Below are 19,658 nucleotides of genomic sequence, written 5' to 3'. Positions count from 1 at the left end.
ATGGAGGCCAGAGAATGACCTCAGGTGTCATTCCTGTGACACTGTCTAGCTAGTTTGTTGAAACATGGTCCCTCACTGGCTTTGGGCTCAATAATTCAGCTAGGATGGCTGTCAGTGGCCTCAGAGATCCTCCTGTCTCTGTTACTTCTTTTTACAGGGATGATGCTGTGTGTGTGTGTCTGTGTGTGTCTGTGTGTGTCTCTGTGTCTCTCTGTGTGTATATGTATTTGTATTTCACTGGATTGTTTCATACAGTTGGAGGCTTGGTAGTCCCACAATACCTACTTGCCAAAACTAGAGACCCAGACCCAGAGGAGTCCAAGAAGATGGACGTCTCAAAACAAAGAGGGAGCACTGCTATTGTCCATCCGAGGCTGAAGGCCTGGTCCCCGGAGCTCTGCTGATGTGCCTGAGATCTGACGTGTGAGGGTACCTGCTGCATTTCCACTGCTCAGGGGGAGCAGAATCAGCATGCATGACAGCTCCTAGCACGAATGACCATACAGGCTCATGCATTTGAACAATGACAGTGTAGTTTGGGACAATTGTGGGGCCTAGCTGGACACCCAGTCATGGGGACGATCTAGTTCATCCCTGCCTTTGACTGAAGCTCTCTGCCTTTAATCTCTCACTGTCATGAGCATCTACATACCTCCTGTGACTCCTAAGCCATTAGCCCCAAATAAATTCTTCCTCCCTGAGCTTGCTGTTGTTAGGAAAGTGACTAACACTGTGGGCTTCCACCTCCGCTGCTGTTGCTCTGTGGAGGAACAAGCATGCCGGGTAATTCTTCCCACACCGACAAGGCTCTCATAGTTCACTGAGCTGTGTGCTGACTTTTTCTGGGAGGGCTCTCACAGACACATACAAGATTTTCTGAGCATCTCTCACTCCACTCAAAAATACAAGTTTAGCCTTCACATCCTCATGAAGAAGCAATAGCCCAGACTTAGAAAGAGTTAGACACATTGCCTGCTTGTTACCAGGGACCAAGGCAGTATTGCATAATGGACCCACAGTGGCAGCTGAGGTTAGCACTTCTTTCTGCAAGGGAGGGTCACCTTGACCTGTAAATAAATAAATGTGTGTGTATGTCCACCTAAACCTGAGGCTGACAACAGGGATCTGGGTTTGGAATGGAAGTTCACAGGGTGGCCTTCATGTTGTGACATATATGACATATATCACTTTCCAGCATAGCCTGAAAGGTGACACCAAAGGAAAACTCAGAGAAATTTATGTCTGATTTGATTTAGAAGGGTGTTTAGAACTCAGTGGGTAGGGTTGGTATAGCTGCTCAGTTGGAAAAGTGCTAGCCTGGTAGGCATAAGATTCCGAGTGTGAGCTCTCAGAACCCATGTTAAGAAAAGAAACAAGAGGCCGCCATGGTTCAGGACTCTACAGCATCCTCATAAGGCTCTCAGGATGGTTGTCTGTGCTGTGTGGTCCTGGTTTGTCAGTCCAACCTCAAATCTCTGCACTCCAGCATGTCCCCTTGCTAGTAACCTTCCCTGACCTAGGCTGCCTTTGTGTCAATAGAAGGCAGTGACATAACACCTCCTTCCTACTAACCCATGGGTAACAACAAGGAACAATGTGGGACTTAAGTCATTATCCTGAGGCTTCCATAGTAAATTATTGCCAATTGGTGACTTCAAAGAGCAGAAATCCATTCTCCTGCTGACCTGGTAGAGGAGCTAATGTAGTAGGGCCCATTCCCAGGAGGCTCTGATTTGGCACACCTTCCTGCTCTTCTGGTGTGGACATCTCAGAGCACTTTCTTCCTGTGGTCTCTTCTCTGAGCTCAGATCCCTCTTTTGTCTAAAAAGAACACCAGTGTTGGGTTCATAGCATAGAAGCAAGTAGGGTATGCTTTCAAAACCCCAATTTTCTTTATTTTTCTTTCTATCTGTCCCTAGCACTCAATCCTAGAGGCACATGCTGGATAAGAACTCTGCCATGTGCTATGTCTCTGGAAGAGCTCCTAATTTTCACCCATGAAAAATTATTTCACAAATAATGAAAACATAATGCCCATGTTTGCAATGAAACTTCTTTCAAGGTGTTTTTCAATCAACCATAGAGTCAAACCAAGACTGACACCTTTCTTACCAGAATAGACTGGTTAAGTCAGGCACCATAGCTAAGATTTCAATGAGTTCTGATTTTTAAACAATGTTTAATCAACCTTTTATCTCTTCCCTGCTTGTCTTCTAGTCATAGAAGGTAATTATAACAGAAAAATAGTTTTTTTTAAAGATCTTGCTACAATGGTCAAAGAAATCAGTTAGTTTTAAATTTTTAAAATTTCAAACCAGTAATGTTGACTTTGACAATCCCACTTGTCAATTTGATGAGATCTAGAATCAGCTGGGAGGTGGGTTTGTGAACATGCCCGGGGTGGGGGGGTAATCTTGATTACATTAATTAAAGTGGGAAGACCTGTCCACTGTGGGTGGCACCATTCCCTAGGCTGAAATTCTAGACTGTACAAAACAATGAAATTAAAGTAAGCAGCAGCATGAATTATTCTCTGCCTTTTAAACTATGGATGTAATGTGACCAGCCATCCAAAGCTCCTGGTCCTAGGACTTCCTGTCCTGATACACTGTATCCTTGAACTGAGAATAAATATAATCCCCTCTACCTACATTGCCTGTGTCCAGTGTTTTGTTACAGCAACAGGAAAGTGAGCCATTTCCTAGATATTCCAGGTAACCTTGGTATTATCCTTAGAGACAGATTTTTAATATTTGATCAATCAGAACAACCTTTTATTTGAACTGAGCTTCTCTCCCCAAATTTGTTCTTTGCTCACATTCCAAGACTGGACTTCAAGTGCAGTTAATTCTGTTTTCAAGGTACCCAAGGCCCGAGTCAGCATCACTCTGTCAAGTCTGTCAATAACTCAAGTCAAGAATGGCTAAGAACAGAACATTCATATCCATGAGGCTACCCATCTCTGAGACAAGATTTGCTGAGGACACCCTTTCTCTCAGATGTTTTAACTGAATTGTAGCTGTTTTCTAAGACCATACTTATCTTTCACCCATGATTTGGCTTGGTGTTTTTTATGGTGTTTGAATAGCCTGCCTGAAAGCCTGAGTCTACAGTGCATTTGCTGTTGTCTTGATGGCTGTGTGAATTTCATACTGTGCTTGGAGAAGGACATCTGGCTTACCTTAATTAGTTGATCAGTCCTAGGGTGCTGTGAACACTGGATGAAGTTCATGATGACATTCTCTGCAGAGCAGAACCTGGCTTGGCTCCTACCTTCACAAAGACCCATCCATGGAGTGGTCCTCAGAAAACTTTAGTGGGCCATTTCAGCTGAACCATAAACAGATGTTTCTCATGCCTGGTAACAAAACCAAGGTGTTGGGTGGAAGTGACTCCCAGGAAAGCGGAACTCTTTTCCTACTTAGGTAGCCCAACCTTGAAAGAGTGGCAGTGACCAAAGAACCTTCCATAAAAAGACAAACTGTAAGAATGAAGAAGGATGGAACTCATACAACAATGGCTGAAAACACCTTCATTTACCTTTGAGCAGAGATGTCCGATATGAAATTAAACACCAGCCTGACTATGGTCACATGCAACAGTATTCATATAAAATTTCATATTTTGTGTTAGAAATATAGGTTCTGGGGCTGGAGAGATGGCTCAGTGGTTAAGAGCACCAACTGCTCTTCCAGAGGTCCTGAGTTCAATTCCCAGCAACCACATGGTGGCTCACAACCATCTACAGTGGGGTCTGATGCCTTCTTTGTCTGAAGATAGCAACAGTGTACTCACATACATAAAATAAATAAATTTTTGTTTTAAAAAAGAAAGAAATCTAGGTCCTGTGCTGGAGGAATGGCTCGATGGTTAAGAACAAATATTGTTCTTGTGGAGGACCTGTGTTTGGTTCCCAGCCTTCAGGGCTGGTGGCTCACAGCTATCTGTATCTCCAGCCCCAGGGAATCTGAAACAATCTACTGGCTGCAGACGGCATCTGCATTCACATGTGCATATACCCACACACAGATATATGCATGTCCATATACTATTTTAAAAAAAGGGAAATCTTAAAAAAAGGAGAAACCTACAGGTCGAAGAACAGTAATAGCACAAGTTACACAGCATTTTGGGATATTATTCAACATTCAGATGAAACTATTTTAAAACTTCTTGCAAAGTTAAGAATAAAATGAAACTGTTTTTAACAGCATAAAATCCCCCAAGCTGATTGCCACATGCTATTTCAAAATGGTTACAGTCGCTCTCAAGACAAACACATTGCTCGTTATTGATTGCTTTCCGATGAAAGCTCATTGGGAGGAGGGGTGAAATCAGGGATAAACAGACAACTGGGAATGTAAGACAGGAGGATCCAAGAAGACCTAGGAATGAAGGGACATCCCGTAGATGGCCACAGCATATCCACTCACATGCTTTAAAGGTCACTGTGACATCTTTGTGTCCCATTGTAAATAGAGGAAAATTCCACACTGACTAACAAATTCGCATGTCAAACGGCAAAGTAATACAATGTGTAGAGAAAATTATGATACTCTTTTACAACTTTGAATCAAAACAAAGTCCTTGATACAAACTCACAATTTACTAAGTTAACTTATCCTGCTGATATTGAAAACATCCGTTCAATATAAAATAGCTCAAACAGATCATGGGTATAAGCTTGAAGTCCAGACTAACAAGTACAGAGCCAAGGAAGACAGAATCCAGGGCATTTGAGGCCAGGTCCTGAGGAGTCAGAGGTGAACAAAACAAATGACTTATGGGAAAATGAATATGAGACATCAGTAAATTATAGATTCCAGTGAGAGTTCAGCAGAGTAACATGGAAACCCAGTAGTGATTAAGAGAGTGCAGGTAAGGGGCCAGAGAGATGGCTCAGGGGTTAAAAGTGCTTGTTGCTCTTTCAGAGGAACAGAATTTAGTTCCCAGAACCCATGTTGGTGACTCACAAAGATCTATAACTCCAGTTCTGTACCTGCACATACAAATGTGAACACACACACATGTGCACACGCACTTTCATGCACACTCAAATACACACACATATACACATTTTTTTTTTTAAATTCAACTTTAAAGTACAAATCATAACTATGAAGGAGATGCTCACTTGCCCTCCTTCCTTATCATCTGAACATCAATAACACGCTTCATATGAATTGTGGCTGGGACCACAGGGAACAACTGGGCAAAGTCTGCTGAAGGAAGTTAGAACTATGACCCACGTTATTCTGCAAACTCAACGCCTAGGTGAACATCATGCCATGGTGTTTGCTTCCAAATCTAAGAAGATACGTGTGCCTCTGACTTTGTAATGACAGAAAGGGATCAGTGGCAGGCATGGAGGACAGAGACACGTGGGTGGATGATAGCCTGATTGAGGGATGGACACATGGGGTGGGCATATATCATCTTGGGGTCCTCACTCATTACTGAAGTTGTCCTGGAGAAGGAAGGTCTGAACCCCATGTTTCTCCTAGAGGCAGGCTTGCAGAGTAAGTAGCTCAGGATATGAGCTTGTGGTCTGAGGGTCCTCTGGTATCCTGGCTTAGGCTATTACACTTGGATCCTGGGTTGCTAACCCAAAGCTCCTCAGGTGCAGGTGACTGCCCGTCTGACAGACTCACACTCTCTCTTCATGGAGGGAACAACAGCATGACAAAACAAGATGCTTCCGTAACCCTCTTCAAAGTTAAAGGAGGCTTGAGAATGCAGAGCCACCCAAGGGAGAAGATGGCTGGGCACTTCTAGCTAAGACAGGAAGAAAGAGGAAGAGGCCAGAAGACTAGATCTCTCTGGAGCCTCTCTATCTGGAGAAACAGCTGATGGAATGGCAAATTCCCATGGAGATTAATTCCTGTGAGGTGTAGACAAAGCAAAGGGAACAACTCACCAGGTAGCTCAGAGCTGCTCGCCAGCCTGCCTCCTCCTTCCACTTAGGTAAGAGAAACAACCCTCTCCCCTGACTATTTCTCTGATGATAAAGCTTGCTGATGAGTACCTTCATGTTGGGTTGAAAAGGTAATTGACCAGAAAGTAACTCCAATCCCCACAGAACCTAGCTAACACTCGGCACCTGGAGATTTCAAGATACTTCTGGAAACTTCAGCTCTCATTATGAAGGCCCAATTCACAGCCCAGATTCCAGGAACAAAGACCCTTCTGTGGCTCCACAGGTTTCCAATAGCAACCTGCCTCCATGGACCAAGATAATCATGTGATGCAGGCCCTGGAAGAAGCTGTCATTCCCCCAGGGGCCACCTGGTGGGGGGCTTGGGTAGATGGTGGGAAGAGGGTCTACTGAACCCCAGACCCAGGCATTTTTACTCCGACTTCCTTGCAGAGTGTACAATACCCATTACTTCTTTCCCTCCCACAATCCCAGAGGACCAATTTCACAAAATACAGTGTGAAGGTTAAAACAGGGTTCCCCAGTCTAGAGCCGTGGAATGGATCGTTATTAATTATGAAAACAGTAATTACAAAACCCCAGCAGCACACATAGTCGTGTGCTGAACTGACTAAGCAGGAGGCTTTTTTCCTAGCTTGCTCTAAACAGCAATATTTTTTTGCTACAACATTCCTTGTTAAATACTTCCTCCTCCTTATCTTTAACCTCGACATTATTAAAACTGCACCGGGAATCTATTTTTAAAATCTCACCCTGACATTTCAGCAGAAAAATGACCTTACCATTTTACAGGTGCCGTAATCATTCGACAAGATACAAGGATTCTGCTCCTCCCCCAGTAAGTCAACATTCTAGAGAATGCTTGTTTAAAACTCTTTCTTCGGCTGTCACTTGTGAGTGGGCTGGGTGCTTCTGAGCACACAGCACAGAGGATGGTTAAATTGTGAGCAATTTCCATGTCCAGGCAGCAGGCAATCTGTCTTTCATCTTGATCCTGTTTCTCATTCCGTCTCCAAGGTGAGCACAAGTCTTCCTCCAGTTCAGTGCAGAGTCCAGGAGCCCAGGGTACCCCAGGTTCCACAAGCTAATGAGAATCACTTAAGATTGTGGGTCACGCAGGCATACTTGTAACTTTCTTTCTGGTGGCTTTTATTTTTATTTTTGCCCATTCTTTCCACACTGCCTCTCAAATGATAGATGCAGATCTGGGTAAGGATGCCCGTGTGGAAACCACAATGGGCTGCCATGCAAGGATGTCTCAGTTGGTGCTACCTTTGATGGAGTACACAGGGTGATGGTGATGTCTGGGATGCTTGTGTTTTAGGAGATAGCAACCTTAGCCGTGAGGCCAAAAGTTTTTATAAATACCATATGGGTGGCTCTGATCCAATAACTCCCTTTGATCCTCAGAATACCTGAGGGCTCACCCATTCCTTCTTTCCTCAGCAAATAGACCCCCTTTGGGGTGCAGAGACCACAAATGTTTTCCTTCATGTAGAATGTTAGGCAAAAATCATTATTCGTTAGCCTTCTGCTTAGAGAGTGAGGAGACAACGGGCTTACATCACCTGGCTTAGATGTGGAGAACGGTTGAAGCATGTCAGAACCAGAGGTAGGTCAGTGGCGAGCTGCCTTTGGCTAATGGGTCAGTGCAGAGCTGGACACTGATAATGGATTAGCACAGAGCTGACCATGGCTAGGGGTTCAGTGCAGAGCCGGCAACTGCTAGCAGGTCAGTGCAGTGCTGGCCATAGCTAGCAGAGCTGATTGCAGTTAGAGAGTCAGCGCAGAGCTGGCCATGGCTAGGAGTCAGTACAGAGCTGGTCACTTTAACAGGTCAGTACCCACTGGGTAGGAAGACTCTTCTATAGAAGGCACAGTACATTGAAGGAACTTGGTGTTAAGATTTCACTGGACTGTTGCTTCTGTAGTATGTCTCTCTACACACACTGTGAGGGCCCAAGGGTCCTGCGTTAGGTCTCAGAATAAAAGCAAGCCCCATGTGCTCTAGGCATCCAAGAGTTTTAAAAAGGTTGGTGCATGGTTCCACCCACTGCAGCTGAGCCTCCCACTTCCAGGGTCTATGAGAAAGAAGCCATGACCTGAGGTACTTTTTGTCCCTCCATGCCTGGTCATCTCTGGGCATCAGGATGGAGGTGTTACAAGGCTCTCAGTCCATATACAGTCCACGACTTGGCTCTATTTTTAGTGTCTTCCTGTCTCTCTTTATCTAGTAGCGTTTTATTGATGAGCTCTCCCCAGTCTCTCAGGAGTGTGTGCAGAGGTAGAAAGAACTTGACCATATGCTCAAAACCAGATTCTTAGAAGTATTGTTGCCTGAGAAACACAAGCCGACTGCTTGTTTCTCCTCTTGACAATACTTTTTCATAAATACAGTTTTAACTGTTTTCCCCCCTTGACTTTAGTATAAAATAGCTTCAAACTTAGCCTATGTTTTTTTTTCCAAAGAGGCAAACAGTAGATTATGTGAGAGATTTTAATCTTGTCTCTTTCTGCATTTTAAACCGTCACTTTCAGGTCTGCAGGGGACTCACTAGGTAAAAGGGCACAGGACTTTTTTAACCCACAAAACACAGCACACTGCATATTACATCTGGGAATAGCAAAGAGTGGGGCAGCTCTATAAAATCGTTTGGAAATCTCTTATAAAATTGAGCATGCCTCTACCACTGTGTCCTGTGACACAGTGAATGCTGCAAACAGCTCCCGGAACAGCTCCCGGTGCAGTGGCCTCCAAGTGGAAACAACCCAGGTCATGATGAATGAGCTCAAAGAGATTGTGACTGATCTTACCTATTGGACGCTACACATAGATACAAACTTACAAGCTGTGGATACAAGAACTTGGATAAACCTGGAGGAAATTACCTGGTGTGGAAAGAAAAAACACAGCTCCTACAGCCCTCATGCTACTTTCATTTGCATAGCGTTTTTTAAAGTTTTTAAAAGGAAAACTCCTCAAAATAAGAGAAGAGAGTAATGGCTGCCCAGGAGGGGCAGAGAAAGAGGGAGCAGTCACTTGATGGGTTCTAGGGAGAGTGGGATAGAGATGTCCAATTGTCAGCATCCGTGTGTCGACCAGTATGTGGCCTTGGTCATAGGCGTTCGCACTTCCACAAACTGAGTCAGTTATAAGCATACTACACACTTCTGCACATGGGCCACAACTGCTGCAAATGAAACATTTAACTGGAAACACATTGAAAAGCCCAGGGCTAGAGAGGTGGCTCAGCGGTCAAGAGCAATGACTGGAGAGGTGGCTTAGCGGTCAAGAGCAATGGCTGCTCTGGCGGAGAGCATTGGTTTTGTTTTCGGCATCCAAATTGTGACTCACAACTCTTTATAGATCCAGTTCTAGGAGATCCAATATCCTCTTCTGGCCTCCTCAGGCAACGCACACAAGTGGCATGCAAAGACAAAGACACAGGAAAACACTGATACTAAAATAAATAAATCTTAAAGCATAGTGACAGGTCTTATGTAAGTAATTATTATTGTTATTTTATGAGGGTTTTTAAATATGCATGTATATGCATAAGTATGTGTTTAGTCCTGTGTGTACAGAGGCATGCATGAGTGTATACAACTTCAATGATTGTTTTAGGTACCATCCTTTTGGGGTTTGAAACATGCTCTCTCACTGGCCAGAGACTAGCAGGGATCTTCCTGCCTCTACCTCTCCAGCAATGGGATTGCAGTATACATAACTGGTGGGTGGTTTTGTCTGTTTTATTAACTGGTTCTTCAGGATGGGACTGGGATGCTGGGGTTTGCAGGCAAGCCCTTCAAAACTGATCTATTGCTCCATCACCTCAGTCCTTTTAACTGGTTTCCTTGAAACAATTCTTGCTATGTAACCAAGGCTGGTCTTGAACTCACACCCCACCAGCCTAAGCCCCCCAAGTTCTGGAATTATAGGTATGTCCATGCTGAGCCAGACAGAGCCTTCTAAAATAAGCTTTTTTGAGGCAATGTTGGAAGAGCTGGATTGCAAGATTAAGTCAGCAACTTAAATTATTTTTTTCCAGTACAGTGACTTGAACTGGGTCCCCCATATGCTAGGCAATTGTGTTACTACCAATCTGTAATCATAGTCCCGAGAGCTTAATCTTAACCTCTGGCAGAGCCATCTGTGGCACATATGTGCAAGTGACCACAGTTTATCCAGAGGAATGACACTGTCTGGTGACAGTCCCTAAGCTTTGATTCTGCTCCCAGACAAGTAATCAACAAAGTATATTTTAATTAGGTGATGGTGCCTGCTCTAACAGCATCATCTCTCCCTGGTACCCTTTGCACTTCATTGTAAGGTTAAATGAACCTAAGGGGGTTCTAGCTACATTACACAGGGGCAGAAAGCCATGTGTCCAGAGAGGTGGCTACAGTAGACACACACCCCATCTGTCTACAGGACTGGCCTCTCCAGCTGGAGAGTCAGAGTAGAAAGTGCCCCACGGGCACCTCATTGCGATGCAGTGGGACTCGACCATGACTTTTGTCCCACATGCTGGCATGCTGGGCACTGTGTCCTCCTGCTGCGGGGTTTCTCTTTCCATTCCTGTCTCGTGCCTTTGCCAGTATTGCATTTGGAGGCTCAGCCTGGGACTCGGGCTTTGATTGTCTTTGAAATTTTCAAAGGGAAGGCTGTCATCTTTTCAAGTGGCACTCGGGTCTAGGTAAAGAATGTTTCTGATTTCTAGAGTGCCTATCAGAGGCAATTATACCCTGATTGACCTGTTTGGCATTAAAATGTCTCCTAACACGTGCTCCCGTGTTGGGATGCGACCATCTTATTCCTATTCTTCCACACAGCCCCATGGGCTTTGAGAGTTCAGCAGAGTTCTAAACTTCGGGGATGAAAAGCACCAGATGGTTGTTGTGTACTTTTCTTATGCACAGCTAACATTTTTTTTTTTCAAATCAATATTTTAAGCTCACGGAGAACATAGAGTCTTGAATCTATCCCAACCCAGGTAGGATAAACAGTCAGCTTTCTCCAAGGGACAGTGACAGATGCCAGGGATACAAAAGTAGAAATAGACAGGAGATCTGACTGTTAAAGAAATCTTTATCTGGCCAACCAGGCTGCAAAGTCACCTCAGTGCTATTCTGGGCAAGTTAATGAAGCTCTGTCTCAGAACGATATTCACAAAACAGGCTGGGGATACAGTTGAAAGGTGGGGCCCTTGCCTAGTATCGGATGACACCCTGGGCATCATTTCCAGTGCCCCCTTTGACTCCGCTTCTGCATGGTGGTTTGGGGGAGGGATGTGTACAGAGATGAGCCATGAAGCTCTGTAGACAATGGGCCGTGCTGCAGGGTCCTGTTCCCTCTGCCTTGACAAGCAAGGGGATATTTCAAATATCACTCGAATTTATGAGTGCTGTCCCTTCCTGAACCCATCCTGAGTTTGACGCTCAACTTGGGCATGGGGCCCTGGCAACGCCACCAGTTCTGTCTGTTTGTGTTGTCAGCTCTACTTCCTGCCGGGATACTTCCTTTTTTCTCCGTTTTATCTTGCATTTTTAAAAATTCTAAATTAATTATAGAACAGCTTAACTGTACAAAAACAGAAGCCTTTGTTTTGTTTGCCTTTGAGTCGGTCTTTTAAATCACAGGCTGGCCTCAAACTCCTTATGTAGTCGAGGATGACCTCAAACACCTGATCTTCCTGCCTTTGCTCTGGAGTGCCACACGAGTGGGAGCCACCATATCTGGTTTATGTGGTGACACAGATGGAACCAAGGGCATTGTGCATGCCTGCAAACAACTCGACCAACTGAACTACACACCTGGCCCCCCAAACAGACTTTACATAAGAAGGGAGATCGGCAATAAACAAGGAGTAATTGGGCAGCCTTCCTCCCAGGTCTTCCCTTATCTCCTGGGTCCAGATGTCCTTAGCTCCCTCCTTCCTCATTCCCTCCCTCCCTCCTTCCCTCCCTCCCTCCCTCCCTCCCTCCCTCCCTCCCTCTCTTTCTTTCTATCTCCCTCTTTCCCTTTCTCCCTCTCCCTTTCTCCCTCCCTCCCTCCCTCTCTTTTTCCTCCTTCCCTCTCTTTCTCCCTTCTTCACCCTTTCTCCCTCTCTCCCTTTTTCCCTCCTTACCTTTCTCCCTCCCCCTCTCTCTCCCTCCCTCCCTGTCTCCCTCCCTTTTCTCCTCTCCTGCCTCCTTGCCTTCTTTCCTGTGTGTACCAGACCATTAGTCTGTGCTTTATATTTAATTAAAATAGTAGATCACACCAAGCATCTGCTTTTGAATTTTTGCTTTTTCTTCCTTTCCACCATGCTGAATTTTTTATAGTCTTAGAGGTATCCCACTACTGCATCTTAAGTGCCCTACAACAGGGCTGGGCACGTTCTCTTCCAGGAATAGAGATTAAATATTTTAAACTTTGCAGGCCACAGGGAGGTTTCTAACCCTTGCTCTCTAGAAGTTCACTGAGTAACGTATTTTTATCCATTTCATCGTTAATCTATGTTCTAAAAATTGCTTTAAAAATTTATATTATAAAAGTAATGGTCATTATATTTGTCCGCAGACTTCCTGTATACACTGGTTACAGTTGGTAGGGAATATTCTATAAATTACTCACTTGGTTAATATTTCATTAGAGATTTTTCTCATGACCTGAGGGAAAAAGTGGCTCAAACATTAAGCTTCATGTGAACAGAAAAATAAGTCTTGTTGGAGCTAGAGAGGTGGTCCGGTTGGTAATGTGCTCTGCACAAAAGCCTGAGGACCGGAGTGTGACCCATGAACCCACACAGAAGGCCAGGCTCAGGGCACGAGTTTTGATAGAGGCAGAAGCAGAAACTCTGAGGATCCCTGACTAAACAGTTCAAGCAAACCAGCAGCTGCAGACCAGAGAGAGAAGTTACTTCAAAACAGCAAAATGGACAGAGTATGGAAGTGACAACAGAGGCTGTGCTCTGGCTTTCCCCACATAAGCACACAGATAACACATGTCTCTCTGTACACAAGTACCCTAGAATACACACAAATATGCATGTGTATATACATGTGCATGTCTAAACACATATGTGCATACATACATGCATACACATGTGCATGCCTAAACCCATATGTGGACATGTACACAAATGTGGATTTCTAAAAACATATGTGCATACATACACACATGTACATGTCTAAACACATATGTGCACATGTACACACATGTGGATTTCTAAACACATATGTGCATACATACACACATGCACATGTCTAAACACATATGTGCATACATACACACATGTACATGTCTAAACACATATGTGCATACATACACACATGCACACGTCTAAAAACATATGTGCATACATACACATGTACATGTCTAAACACATATGTGCATACATACACATGTACATGTCTAAACACATATGTGCATACGTACACACGTGTACATGTCTAAACACATATGTGCACATGTACATACACATGTGCATGCCTAAACCCACATGTGTACATGTACACAAATGTGGATTTCTAAAAACATATGTACATACATACACACATGTACATGTCTAAACACATATGTGCACATGTACACACATGTGGATTTCTAAACACATATGTGCATACATACACACATGCACATGTCTAAACACATGTGCATGCATACACACATGTACATGTCTAAACCCATATGTGCACATGTACACACGTGGATTTCTAAACACATATGTGCATACATACACACATGTACATGTCTAAACCCATATGTGCACATATACACACATGTGGATTTCTAAACACATATGTGCACACATATGCACATGTCTAAACACATGTGCATATGTTCACACATGCACATGTCTAAACACATATGTGCATACATACACACATGTACATATCTAAACACATATGTGCACATGTACACATATGTGGATTTCTAAACACATATGTGCATACATACACACATGTGCATGTATACACACACAGATGCACACTAAAGCTTGTTGGTCCTATTGTAACTTCATTGAGAATTCAGATTTAATTTATTATTACAGCATAATCTGGATTCTTCTGAAATTATCTCACATTAGACATCCCTTTAATGATATATGTAAAAATCACAGTTTTTTCATGTTGAAAGGCTCTTTGGCAATAGTGCCTGTGGTATGGATTGATGCCAATGACCTTAAACTTTCACCCCTAACTTCTACTGGGCTGGATGGAGACGAAACACCTTCCTGGCATGAGCTGTTGGGTCTTCCCAGCTGGCTTTTCCTGTGGCTGCTGATGTCCTGAGTGTCTGTCGCCTCTGGCTGTCTGCACCCGGGAGGATTAATTGGGGGTTGCTTCATTTGTGCAGCTCAGGGTTCATTGTGCTCCTTAGATGTATGGATTGCTGTCCCTCAGTTGTGGAAATTTTCAGAGCATTAACTCTAATTACGACTTGTGCCTTCTCTCTGTCATTGCTGAACCCCTCGCTAGGCCCTCCCGCTCACAACTTCTGCGTCCTATTTTTCGTCCCCTTAAATCCCTACACCTGATCTTCAGAAATTGTCTAATGTGGGTGGCTTATAAGAAGGTGGAAATTAAACACCCCTAATGAGAACAGGGAGATCTAAGAGGGACTGATCAGAGTCGTGGGGTTCTAAGGTCTGCATGTTCTTTGAAAAGGGAATATAAATATTTATTCACTTTAGACTTTGAAAGTTGAATGTGTTAAATTTTTAAGAATTACCCATAAAGGGAAGGGGAAAAAAGGTAAAACTGCCAAGTCTGATAAGGTATTGAAATAAGGAACAAGGAAAATGAAAAGGTACTTAGTATAGTTTGTCATAGGGGGAAATCATGAGCATGTTAAGATTATGCAAAAAACCTCTAAAATTAGAAAAATAAATGATTTTTAAAATTAATTAAAAATTTTAGAAAAATAAGTAATCAAATTCTATTTGAAATTTAAAAATTACAGATTTGATTATTTTTATAAGCCAACAGTAACATACTAGCTATAAAAGAAAAATCTACAATGTGAGGTTCCTGAAAGACTAAAAGTAAAGGAAAATGTATTGTGTGGGGACTGGAGAGACATCTCAGCCATTAAGAGTGTCTTCAGTTCTTCCAGAGATCTAAGTTCAGTTTCCAGCACCCACCGTGTGGGGTTCAAACCACCCAATACTCCAGCTAGAGAGGCTCCGACTTCTTCTTCTGACCTTTGTAGGCACCTGCATGCTTGTGACCTAGACACACAAACACAAGTACATTCATAAAAATATAATTTTTAAAAGAAGTGTTTGTATCAGCCAGGAAGGAGTTCAGGGCTGAGGGAGTCACAGGCTAGAGGGTAAATCCTGCATGAAAGAAAACTGTTTGGTGGGAAGTTAAGAAACCCCAGACGGCCATCTTGTAATGTACAGTCTCATGATGGATACAACATATACTGACTCTAAACAAGAAAACAGAGGCTGATAAAAGTAACCATCATCCTATGGGATGAAAGCTGATACAGCCAGAACACACAGGAGGAGTGGGATTTAGACCTGGCAGCTCCAGCCCATATCCCAGCTACTAGGAAGGCACAGGACAATCCCAAGTTCAAAGCCAACATGGGCAAGTAGTGAGACCCTGCTTGAAATGTCTGGGAGGGCTGAGGACACAGTCCAGTGCTAGAGAGCATGTGTGAGGTTCAGAGTTCAATGTCCAGTTTCCTTCTTGCTACTGTCACCAAAGGACTCTGGAAATGGGTCCCTTATAGGTGAGTGAGAATTGAAGATCTATAGATGAGCAGCCCCTGTCACACAGCTAGCTTGACATCAGTGTTACAGTATGAACAGTATCTGGGCGTGGCCTCATCTTACTCACAGATCCACCTCTGGGCTTCAGCTGGCTGTGGTGTTTCAGAAACAGGCAATCAGTCATCACAAGAATTGGAATCTCCATAGCTGTGTCCAAGAGTCACTTGCTGAGACCCCAGCATGTCACCTCTGTACTTGGAAATGGCATGTGTCAGCTGTGAGCACGAATGTCCTTCTGCCGATTTTATGGTTAAGTGGATGCTGGATTTTAAAGCCAGAGGAGGGAAACAAGTCCTAGGAGACCCGTGGCAGGAACAGAACTCCCCATCATTTTGATATCAGGGATTTGAATAACATAAATACTGTTACGGCAAAATATTCGGCAGAGGTCTTGGGCACCATGGAGATTGTTTCTAATAGCTGAAAACCACACAGCTTTCCCATTTCTGTAAACCGAGCCCTCATTTAGAAGAAAAATGAACTGTTTACTCTGAAACCACATATCATTAAGCAGATAGTGCTGAACACTTGAATCTAAAATATATCTGTGAAAATTCGACACCCAGACTCAGAGCACATGGTGTGATGGTCATCTTCTCCTTAGACATATTAGGTTTTGTTTTTCTCTCTTTCCTTGGAATCAGGAGGGAGGATTTAACAGACTGTGAGGATTTTTTTTTTTTAATGAAATGGTAGAAAGATAATTAAGCAGCAACATGTACTAGAGAATTGTAAGTTGCATTCTGGGTAGGGAGGAGGCCTTGGTGTCTGCCTTGGCTTCATGCCTCAGGGGAGAAAAGTCTTGTGAAGAGAGACAAGCGTGGTGCCAGCTCCCTTTGTCTATCAGACTTTAGAGACAGCCTCAAAGACTTGGCCCAGGAGTCTCACGCTGTGGAAGGAAATGGCTGAAGCTGGTGCAGCCAGAGGGGGAGCTTGTCTTTCCAGAAGAGACTCACATAGTTCTGAAAACACATCCGATCGACCATCTTTCAGGAGTACTGGAGCTCAGATAATGACAGGTCAGTGACGGTCTGGAAACACCTTGGCCAGGACTCCTGGGTTACATCTGCCTGTGGGAAAAATCATTTTCCCTCTGTATGCCAGAATCACCTAGGAAAGAGTTAATAGCAGGGACAGACAGAGGCATTCAGAGGAAAAGATAAAATAATGTATAAGAGGCTGCTGCATGCACCAGCCTGGCAAAACCAGACAACAGAATAGTCTCTGTTTATAATATTCCATGGCTCTCCATTTAGTCATAGGTACTTCCGCCTTCAAATTACTCCCCCCCCCCACACACACACACAATGCTTTACATTTTCTTCCTTATACCCTATTGAGTGAAAAGGCCACAATGTAAATAGCCCTGTGTTCTGTCTTGGCACTTTTAACCCTCCCTTTATTTACCTGTATTTGTTTTCCTCTCTTCCTTACCCCCAATTCACCTATTGCCACTTTAAAGCGATTGAAATCAGTCTGAAGCCGCTTCCCGCTCTGCCCTGCCCACAGCTGCAATCAGCCCCGCTGAATGGCTCCATCAGTCACAGAGAAGCCAGGGAGGCACGCAGTGCAATCAAGCGAGCGGAGTTAAAGAAGGAGTTGCCTAATCATGGGAGCTACAATGCTGCCCTTTCTTCTCAGTAAACAAAACTGGAATGTGTATTTCAAACAGCAAAGAGAGGGGGAAAGCTGAGGGTACATGTCAGGCATTTTCTCTTCAGGGGAGAATTCATCTCGCGGTCCCTTCCATATACACGGAGCTCTGAGCGCTCTGGGTTCCAGCGGTATCTGGCTCCTTGGCTTTGCAGGACTATCCCACAGACAGCAAGGAAGCCTTTTCTGTTGTTGAATGTGGCTTCAGATATGTTCTGTGCGGTCAGATCTGGGGGTGGGGAGTTATTTCTCGGGTAGTCACTGAGTAGCAGCCCCGAATCCCCCAGGATAAGAGCAGGCAGTGCAGAGAACACAGCTTAGCCTGGGACTGTGAGAAGGAGAGAACCATGCTCCTCACAGGCTATCACTCGGAATCCACCCTTCAGTACCCAAAAAGGGCTTCTCCCCGGGGACTCGGGACTTACGTACACAACACAAACTTTGATGGAAATAAACAGACCACAGTGCTTTTCAGCTCACAAGGCCTCTTAGGTTCCCTGGCATAATTTCAAGGGATTGTAATAGGGTTTCTTGGATGAGAATTTGTAAGGTTCAGAATTCTCCCAGAACATCGCCTTTGGGGGACCACTTGGTTCATTTCATCAGCCAGCTGAGGACTGGATTGTGTTCTCGAGGACCATGCTTGCAAAAGAAGCTGCCACAACGGTGATGCCGGCAGAAACTGCCGTTTGGTCCCATGAGCCTGGCACTAGGTATTCAGTACACAAGTGGCCCTGACACTTACTGTTTCGCACACGTGAGTGTCCAGGCTGACACTGGGAGAGCCAGCAGCACTTTTGTTACTGATTTATTTTTCTAGAGATCTAAACTACTGGAGTCTGGTATGTGCTGGGCAAGCACTCTACCTCCGACAGATACCCCTAGCTCTCTTTTTGCATTTCTTGAGTGTGTGTGTGTGTGTGTGTGTGTGTGTGTGTGTGTGAAGTTTAGAGAGCCAATTCTTCAGTTCTCTCCTTCTACTGCAAGAACTCAGGAATCTAACTCAACTTCACAGTCATGGCAGTGAGAACCTTTACCTATGGCTTCTAGATTCTTCTTCTGTCTTCTTTTAAAGACAGGGTTACAGTAAGTTGCCCAGGCTTGCCTTGAACTTAGTGTAACCCATTCAAGAACTTGAACTTTCAATCCCATAAATCAGGCTATATGATAACATAAGCCAATGGTTTGGAACCAGGAGTCAAATCTGAGCTGCCAGACCTCTTATCTCCATGGTCACCAGTGCCCTAGTCGAGACCTCTGGATTTAGGAGAGCTATGTCCAGGTGTCAAACACAGAACCACCGAGCTTTAAGAAAAGAAGACTGTCAATGAACCGAATGCTCTATATGCAGGAGGATGTGAATTCAACCCTCAGAACTCTGTGGAAAACACCGAGTGTGGTTGTGCCCACACATAGTCTCAGCATTGGAACATAGAGACAGGAGGAATCTTGGAGCCAAACAGTCTACTTAAGTCAGGAAGCTCCAAGTTCATATCTCAAAAAAAGTAAGGTTGAGAGGTGGTTCAACAGTTAAGAGTACTGGTTGTCTTTCTGGAGGACCCAGGTTCAAATCCCAGCTTACGCATGACAGTGTTACACAGACAAAATGCAGGCAAAACACCCATACATGCATAAAATGAAATTTTTTATTTCCAAAATTAAGAACTGGGAGTGATAGAGGGCAGCACCTGACATCTGATATCACGTGCACACACATACACATATGCAGACAAACATGCATAGGTGCATGCACACACACATGTGCAGGCTAACATGCACAAGTGCACACAGATACACACATGGAGGCACACATGCACAAGTGCACACACATACACAGGTGCAGGCTCACATGCACAGGTGCACACGTGTGCACAGGTACAGGCACACATGCACATACATGAGAAAACATGCATAACAATCTCCAAAGAGAATTTAGTGTACTCTGCCAGTCACTGTTGCCTTGGCATGCCTGTCTTTCGCTCTCTGTGGCTCTCCAGTGTGCTCAGAGTCTATTTTAAGAAAGGAGAAATGACAAAGGAACTTCACATTCCAATCAGCGTTCTGAGACTCCAGCATTGCTAATTGCCTAATAAATACACCGTTGCTGCATTTTGTACTAGAGGACTTAGATTAACACACACACACACACACACACACACACACACACACACACACTTGGTAATTAGAATGATTAAAAACTTGGGGCTGCTTCAAGTCACCCCATGATTGCATCAGCTAGGAGTTCACCAAGTAGAAAAGCTCTATTTTGTTTTTTTGTATTGGTGGCCCAATTTTCACGA

This window comes from Arvicanthis niloticus, chromosome 2 (assembly GCF_011762505.2).
Source record: "Arvicanthis niloticus isolate mArvNil1 chromosome 2, mArvNil1.pat.X, whole genome shotgun sequence".
In the NCBI taxonomy this organism is placed as follows: Eukaryota; Metazoa; Chordata; class Mammalia; order Rodentia; family Muridae; genus Arvicanthis; species Arvicanthis niloticus.
The sequence above is the reverse complement of the archived record's forward strand: the minus strand, read 5'-3'. Positions refer to the sequence as shown.